The following is a 9,166-nucleotide window of genomic DNA, read 5'->3' on the forward strand; positions in this document are numbered from 1 at the left end:
TGTTATATTTCATGTTATATTTCATTTGAGTGGTCCTTAAAGAAAATTAGAAATCCATTAATCTAGATGAGGGTAGATAAACTATGGCTTGTGGACCCAATCTGGGAAGTTGTCTGTTTTTATAAATAAAGTTCTATTGGAACATGCCCATATCCATTCATGGACATATTGCATTTATTTGCTTCTGTTGTAAATGGCAAAGCCTAAAATATTTACCATCTGCTCCTTTCCATAAAACATTTGTGGACTTCTGATCTAGATCAGAGTTTCTCAACTTGGTCACTTGACATTTTGGGTCAGATTATTCTTTTTGGGGGGATCCTGATCTGTGCACTGTAGGGTGTTGAACAGTATCCCTGGTCTCCACCCGCTAGACCCCAGAAGCACTGCCCACAGTTGTCAACCAGCACCTCCAGTTCCAAACCACTGATCTAGATGATATTGTGTTCTTTCCACATCTGACATTCTAGACATTTATGGCTTCTTATGCTCATTTTAATGAAAGTGGTCAATAGATTCATGAATTTTTAGAGAGAACCTTTCTGTGTACCATTGTGACCATATAGTTTTCTGGATAGATCTTTTTGGTTATTCAGACTACTCCAAATGGATCATTTCATCAATATATCTTAAGAATATCTCTTTAGCAGATCATGCTTTTGGCCTCATTTTAGGTGACAGATGGTGGCCTGGGGCATGGGAAGGAGGAGGGGGTTTGGTGTTCAGTTTCCTACTTAGCCATTTTGCAGTGAGGCATTGACTGGATAAGTCAGTTCAATTTCTCTGAACTTCAGTTTTCTCATCTCTGAAATGGGAACAGTATTAACCACTTTAGTGGGTGGTTGTAAGAATCATATGAGATGATGTCGTGGAAACAATGACCATTGGAAATATGATATGGAAATTATTGCATATGCATCTCCAAAGTGTACCAAAACATGGAGCCAAAACATTATCCTGGTACCCATTGGATTTCCTGCAGAATAGGAGAGAAACTACCCCGAAGCACTAAAGTTTAGAGAAAGTTTATAAAACAATGATTACATTTTCCCAAATCTCTTTGGCTGGTAAAGAAATGTCACTAGATAACTAATACCTAAAGCAGTGTGGAGTAAAAGCAAGTTGAAAGTAGGCTACATTTTATGACTTGGTGATTATAAACTCTCAGGAGTTGGAATATCACTGGAGGGTTAGACAAGAAAATGATGCTTGATTATAATATTTCCAAGACCCTAGTGTCAGTACCATAATTAAAATAAAAATTCAAGTGTGGGACTCTAATGCTTTCCGTTTTCACAGTTCCTCCTGCTTTTGTGAATTCTAAGAATTCAGAGATCCTCTGTACCTGTATCGTTGTCAAGTACTGGAATCATTGTCTCAAAATCTATTTCATTGTACTAATAGCTATAGAGTTGTCTACAGTTTAGACATTTCCCTGCGGCCAAAAGATTGCACAATGGTGTAATCAGGGAGGCATGTAAGCTAATTATCTGTGGTTGAATTTTGATTCAGGTTCAGCTTTTCTAATAAGAGAAATTGTAATTAGGTTTTATGCTACTATGTGGGTGAAACTTTTTTTTTTGTATGTGTATGTACTTGTGTGCAGACATGGGAACATTAAAGATGTGACATATGGAAAGCTATCTGGGGAAAATGAACAATTTGATGGTCCCCATTCAAATGCTGAAACTACTTAGAATCTTTCCAATCAGCAAATGGATCCTGGGCTGGAAATCAAAAAGTCTGGGTTGCATTCTGCTTTTTTCCAATTATCTGCTCTGTGTCCTTTAGAGAGGAACCCCACCCAAGGCCTCAATTTTCTTCTGGGTAGAATGAGCACTTTAGATAGTACGGAACTTTTGCTGCTGAAGTTCCTACTCCTCCTCTCCATCAACCCTTCTTTGTCCTTTGACCTCCAGCCCCACTTTTAGGCCAATTTAACATATTCACCTCCAAACACTTTCTCTTTTACCTCCCCCATTCCAATCCATTGCTTCCTGCTGACTTGACTTTTAACAGCACTATTATAGGATAATTTTCCCCAAAAGGCAAAATCATGACTACCATAGTGATAACAGAATAAACATGTGTATGTTCACTCGATTGAGTAGTGTTTTCTCAAATTCACGTGTACCCAGAATCTGTGAATGTGATCTTATTTGGGGGTAGGGTCTTTGCAGATGTATCTAAAGTAAGATGAGGTCATGCTAGATTAGGGTGGGCCCTAAATCCAATGCCTGGTGCCCTATGAGAAGAAGGAGAGAAACTGACAGGGAAAATGCCATGTGCAGATGGAGGTGGAGAGCCAAAGTGATCTACCTACAAACCTAGGATTGCCAGCAAGCATGAGAAACTAGGGAAAGCAAGGAAGAATTCTCTCCCAGAGCTTCAGAAGGAGCATGACCTTGCAGGCACCTTGATTTCAGACTTCTACCTCTGGAATTCTGAAAGAATATGTTTCTGTGGTTTTCAGCCACTAAATTTGAGGTGATTATGGCAGCCTCTGGAAACTATTATACAGGAAAATAATTCAATTCAATTTGGCAAACTTTTGCTGAGGTTTCCAGCCTTGTACCGGGTGTGGAGGATTTGTAAGCTGCTGACCAGGAGCTCCAGTCACCATTGATAACACATGATAATGGCCACACAATATGGGCTGATTTGGCTTCCTTTCTTGGTCTTCCAAATGGATCCTTCTTTCCATTACAATGTTTGGGTTTTGTCATTGGATTGGATTCCTTTTCTTGTCAACCTACCTCTTACTCCAAATGCTGCTGTGGTGACCAATTGAGAACAGATGTCAATGGTCTTCAACTGGCCAGCCTTCACACTGGACCCTCAGGTTGTACTTCCAGCCTTCTAGCTTCTTGCCTCAGGGCCTCTTTGACACCATAGTGATAATTCAGGTGGCCTGCAGGACCTTACTGGCATTCAGTTGGGGCACGGGATGTGTGTGTGTGTGTGTGTGTGTGTGTGTGTGTGTGTGTGAGAGAGAGAGAGAGAGAGAGAGAGAGAGAGAGAGAATGCATACATGTGTATTTAATGCCCATGGGACTACCCATGAACAATGCATTTCATTAGCATCTTCAGACAAATACCCTCATCAAGACATCTTTGCATTGCTTTCCTGTTCCTCTGTTCCTCTTCCCTATAATCTAGCTCCCTATAATCACTGCCCAAACAAGCCACCTGCACTCTGGCCCTTGTCACTGGTAGTGCTCTGAGGAGACCCAGGCTGACACAGCATTCCCCTCGCCCCACAGTACCCTCCCTGTCAGCGCCTCCTTCCATATATCCTCAGGCTCCACTCATTTTGTGCAAGTCATTTCCCTTTTTGCTTTGGGACCATTTACCCTCTGTGACGTTTGGATCATAATAGGATGAAAATGTGAATAGAAAGGGAGTGGAGCCAGTTGAAGGCTCCTCCCAGATGTCGGTGTCACAGTAGCAGGTTCCTACATGCCAAGGATTGCCGCGACAGCAGAATGAGGTCTTCGTTGTCTGCAGCTCAGATCCCTCAGGTGCCTCTGGGGGCCTGTGGCGGGAAGGTGCGGTGCCATTCCTACCTCTTATTGTTTCTTTTAGGCAGGAACTGAGACCCCTGAAGGCTCCAAGCACAGTGTTGTATGAGTTTCCTATTGCAACTGCAACAGATAGTCACAAACTAATGTCTTGAAACAGTAAAAATCTGTTATCTTATAGTTCCCAAGGTCAGAAGTCCTAAAATCAAGGTGTTGGCAGGGTTACATTCCTCTTGGAGGTTTTAGAAGAATATCTATTGCCTCTGTTTTCCAGCTTCTAGAGGCCATTTGCAGTCCTTGGCTCATAGCCCCTTCCCCCACTTCAGACTGTACCACTTCCACCTCCAATTCTATCATCATATCTCCTCTGACTGATCTCCTGCCTTTATCTTAAAGGGGCCACTGCAGTTACATTGAATTCAGCAGGTCATTCAGGAGAATCTCCCTATGACTATATCCTTAAATTAATAATATCTGCAAATTCCCTTTGCCAGCTGTTACTTTTATCATATTCATAGGTTCTAGAGATTAGGGCATGGAAATCTTTGGAGAGGGGATTATTCTGCTTACCTCAGTTTTTAAAAATCTTATTTGTGACATTGGTGAAAAGACCCTATCTATCTGTCCTTTCATCTGTCTACTTATCATCTGCCCAACCATCCATATCATCTATCATTTATCTGTCCATCTATATATCCATCTATCATCTATCTATCCATCCATCCATATCATCTATCACCTATCTATCCATCCATCATCTATCTATCCACCCATATATATCATCTATCTATCTACCTACCTATATACTTACCTATTTTCTCACCATGATTCTTAAGTAATGAGGGAATTTTATACCTGGCATAATTATCAAACAAAATGAAACTTTGAACAAAGAAACTTCAAACAATGAAAGCACTACAAGGGAATGAGATAATTTTAGAAATGACACATGGACTCTGAAGCACCTTGTCAAAAGTAATGTTCTTTTCAGGAGCAAATATTATTAAGTGGAAGTCTCAGTTTATCTCAAGACTTCACTAAATCACTGCTCGTCAAATTTCCAAAATGACGTTCCTGCTCAAAGATACCAAACTCTTGCTCAGCTGTTAATTGAATACAATTAGGTTGAGATCTTAATTTTCAGCCCATTTCTTCTCTTCTAGGCCTTGTTAGGTAGACATTTTCCTTTTCTGGGTTTCCTCCAAAGCACAAAGTAACAGTACCAACCACCAGTGGAGGAGATTTATTATTTCCTACCAAAGAACCCTTGTAATAACAGAGGACTATGCATGTCTGGTACAGTTTGTGTAAATGTCTGCACAGTATCAGATTCTCATCTTGGGGTTCCTTTTCCTCCTGTTGAAGTTGTCCTAATGATTATATACAAGATAATGACCTCAGAAGCCTGTGTCCTATTGGCTGTGTGATGGAAAGACCTGAGAATTTCTTCCAATGCTTCATGTCATGGTTTCTAGAGAAGGTAAACATTTTCTATTCAAAATGGCCTCTGGCCCTCTGGCCATGTATTTATTGATCAGCCTGGGTGTGTAATATATTAATCCTTCAGTTGATAACCAGAAGGGAGTGTGTGGTGAAGACAGACAGAGCTATACTTCTCCAAGCCAGGGAAGGTAGAGTTGACATCTCCAATGGTAACTTTCATTGTGTCCTGTGTTGGTGAGGGAGGCAGGCAGTTAAGATTATAATGAAGGGCACAAGAGTTCAAGAGGGAATTCTTTCCTGTTCTCTGTCATTTGCAGGGACTACATCTTTATAGGCTCAGTCTGTCTCCCTCCTACTAAGGCCAGTTTACTGGGGGTAAGATTACTGGGGACACATCATCCTGGACTTAGTATAGCAGATGCTAAGGACTTGTGTCTTTGTATGTACATGCCAACTAAACATTTGAAAAGGGCAATGATTTTGGACAGAAGTTTTGACCTCAGAGCAGTTGCCCTTGGCAACCACAAACTCCTTCATAACCCTGGGTGGTCTGCTATTCTTTGTGGCTAATCCTCCCCACCCTGGCTATTCTACAAATAATGGACCTCCCCCTTCCAGTCCTCTTCCACCTCCACTCTAGATGGATCTACTTTTTCACATTGTTCCATTGATCAGAAACATTAAATAGCTTCCCATTTCGTAGGCTTCCTATTGAATAGGGCCCAGCCTTCTTGGTAAGATCCAAGGTTACATCCTTGTCTTACCTGCTACTCTTGGCCAGGAAGTTCCAGCTGTAGAAGATACCTTGTCTTTTCCTATGTCCATGACTTTGCTCAACACTCATCTTCACTTAGATCTTACTCTTCCATCACTGCTTACAAATTTCTATCTATTCTGCAGTGGATAGTTCAAGTGCTTTCTGCTTCCAACAGTGTCCTGGGATTTTCTCAACCAGATGAAGCCTTTTTCTTCTTCAAGTTTTTCTCCTTAGATAGTGTTTCTGTAAACTTTTTCCTTTGGTATTGTTTCTGAGAAATGTTGGGCTCTTCACTGACTCTGATTTTTTTTTTTTTAGGGGTATTGGTTCATGTGTCATAATTCCCTTAAAGGACTGGCTTACTATGAATAACTTTAATTTTATATTGCCCAAATCAGTGATCCCCTATTCAATTATCTAGGAGGATGTATTTTGTAACAAACAAAGCCCCCAAAATGTAGCAGTTTCTATTTATTTAGTAAGTCTTATAGAAGTTACTTAAACCAGGGGCTCTTGCTCCTTAACAGACTAACAAGGCAAAATCCAGAGAATTTTGCATAATATTCCAGAATACTCTTGACCCCTTCAAGCCCATCCATGAACTACCAACCTCATTAGCCCAGGATTAAGAACTTGTGTTTTGATAGATTGTCTTGCATCTTATGTGAGCTGAAACAGAAGGGAACTCTATTTGGCATTGTCAATAGACAACCTCCAACAGGATTAATATTAAACTTGATTCAATAAATGTACTTTTATGGGTTTACTTCAAAAGGAGAAGGAAGTATCTGTGGGTCTTGAGAGGTCAGGACATTATAAATACTATTCTGCTCAGTTTTAAGTGAAAGACACACACATTTGGCTCTTTATTGATCAGAAATGCTTAAATCCAAGTTGCTTAGGGCTTGAACTACCCCCTTTTTATGGCATAAAAATAACTTCCCCAGATCAGTAGCAAACTATTAACTGCATCAAATTCAATGAACTGGTAAAATAATAAGACCCTCTTGTCTCAATCTGGCTTTTCCTTATTAAGCAAGAGTGAAGCTGTAGCTATTCAGTATCAAATCAACTGCTTGGGGGTTTCTTTGCAGTTGTTCTATAAAGCTGTTAAAACAGCTGTGGGCCAAGTAATTAATTAATTGACAAAACTAATTGACCTAATTTGGTCATTATTATGCTAGAGGAAGCCATCTACATGCAAGCAGTCAAGTTTTGGATGGTAGCTCTTCTCAGAGCTTTGGTGTCATTCATTGTGTGTGAGCATGAAATGGAATTCACGTGGTCTCTCTCTCTCTTTCTCTCTCTCTCTCTCTCCCTCTTTGTCTGTCTGTTTCTTGACTCCAAGTGTATGGTGCTTCTCTCTCAGAGAGCTACTTCACCATTTTTCTGGCTCTCCACTTTGTTCTGTTGACGCCTAACTGGGTACTTTTCCTTATCATTCCTGTCACTGACATTGCCACCTATTGTCTCACACCCAGACAGCTGTAGTGCCTTCCACTTAAGCTCTTGGCTTCTCTCAACTCCATGCAAGAAAATTTCTTTAAAAAATTATTACTTTTTATTTACATAAGTAATGTGTGACTATTCTCCTTAGTAAATGACATGGAGGGATATGGGTGAGATCTCTTTGACTATCTTCTTATCCTCTCAATTGTGTTCCTCTTTCCAGAATCTTTGTGAGTATCAATTTTGTATGTGAGCTTCCAGTCATCACTCTTTGTATTTGGAAACATATGGGCTGATAGAAAGTGTGTAGAAACATGTGCATGTGTTGGTAGTATTGTAATTCATTATTACTTGGCAACAGGCTTTTTTTTACTCAACAATATGACTTAGAGATTTCCCTGAAGTCTTGTATACAGATTGACTTCATTCTTTTTAATTGCAACCTAGTATTCCATGGCCTAAATATACCAGAGCTTATTAGGCCGGCCATTTTCCTGTTGATATTTGCCTATTTTTGTTATGAAAAGTAATACTAAATTTATTTCTGCATTTTCTTTTTTTTTTTATTTCTGCATTTTCTTAAACACCTTTTGATGAACACTATCTATAAAACTATCAGGTGCCCATATTGTCAAATCCAAATGGCATCTGGGGAGTCTGGTCTTCATCCTCTTTTATGTTGATACTTCTCATTGCTCCCTTTACCACATTCCTACCACCCAGCAGGTGTTCCCATCCCTTAAACACTCTTTGTGCTTTGGCTCATTCAGAATGAACCTCAATCTCTTTATCATAGTCATGATTATCACCCTCACTTATCCATATCCTGGTCATTTACTAATACTTTACGTGTTTCCAATATTTCCTCTAACTCTATGATGTAGGTTCCATAATTTTCCCCATTTTACAGATAAAGAAACTAAGACCCAGAATGATTCAACCATTTGCCCCAAATTCCCTGGCTTGTAAGTGGTGTGGCCAGGATTTAAATCCAGGCAGCCTGGCTCCAGAATCTATGCTTTTAATCACTCATCTGTACATTTTCTCTGTTACACATTGTATGCCACTGCTTCCTTCATGCCCTCCTTGATCACCACTCTAGACTTCTGCACTCAGTCTTCTGTTCAACAAATATTTTTGAGCTTCTGACTATGTACACATTCTAGGCCAGATTCTGGTGATATATTCACAAACAAAATGGTGCAGTCTATGACCTGGACATGTCTGACTAATACACATGACCTTCATATGCAATGCTACCCACACCACTCAGAGGGACTTGTTTTGGATCCTCTGTCCTCCTTTAGGGGAATACTCATGTTTTTGCTATTGGATGTGTTCACACTTTTAGCTTATCCTAGTTGCTCAATTGGCATTTAACTGTGACAGTCCTATAATAGGCAGTCCTATAATAGTCCTATAATATACCCTTCCCTATAGATCAAGTCTTACCTACAAAAGCATTTGAGATTCAGTGCCGAGTAAGTCCAAGGAATTGCTGATAAGTCTAACTCCTACCTCTATGTCCAGAGAACCACTTGACATACTGCCAAAACCCACTTGGTGAGGACTTGATGTTCCTGCTGAGGAAGTAGGACTTCAGTATCTAAAGATCATCTGGAGGACCTCATCTGAGGCCATGGGTCCTTTCAAAGCAGATAAATGAATCCTGGGGGCTGCACTGATATGCCTTCAGGAAGATGGAGGCTTAGAGAAGTATGTGGGGGCTAATTCTGGATCTTGGACCCTGGGCATCCCACACTAAGGCAGAGAGACTTTAAAAGTTCCTGCTCATCAGAGTGGCCACATCTGTCCACTTTGCCTTCTGGAAGGCTGTTGAACTCACGCGTCTAGCAGGTAGACACAGCAACATCACAAACACAGCTAAAAATGAGGGGAAATAATTGAGTTAGTGGTGCAGTGCTATCTGTTCTATGCCATTAATATCAGCAAAAGGCAAGAAAAAAAAATAACACTGGACCAACTTTGCTAAAAT

This window comes from Vulpes lagopus, chromosome 3 (assembly GCF_018345385.1).
Source record: "Vulpes lagopus strain Blue_001 chromosome 3, ASM1834538v1, whole genome shotgun sequence".
Taxonomy (NCBI): Eukaryota; Metazoa; Chordata; class Mammalia; order Carnivora; family Canidae; genus Vulpes; species Vulpes lagopus.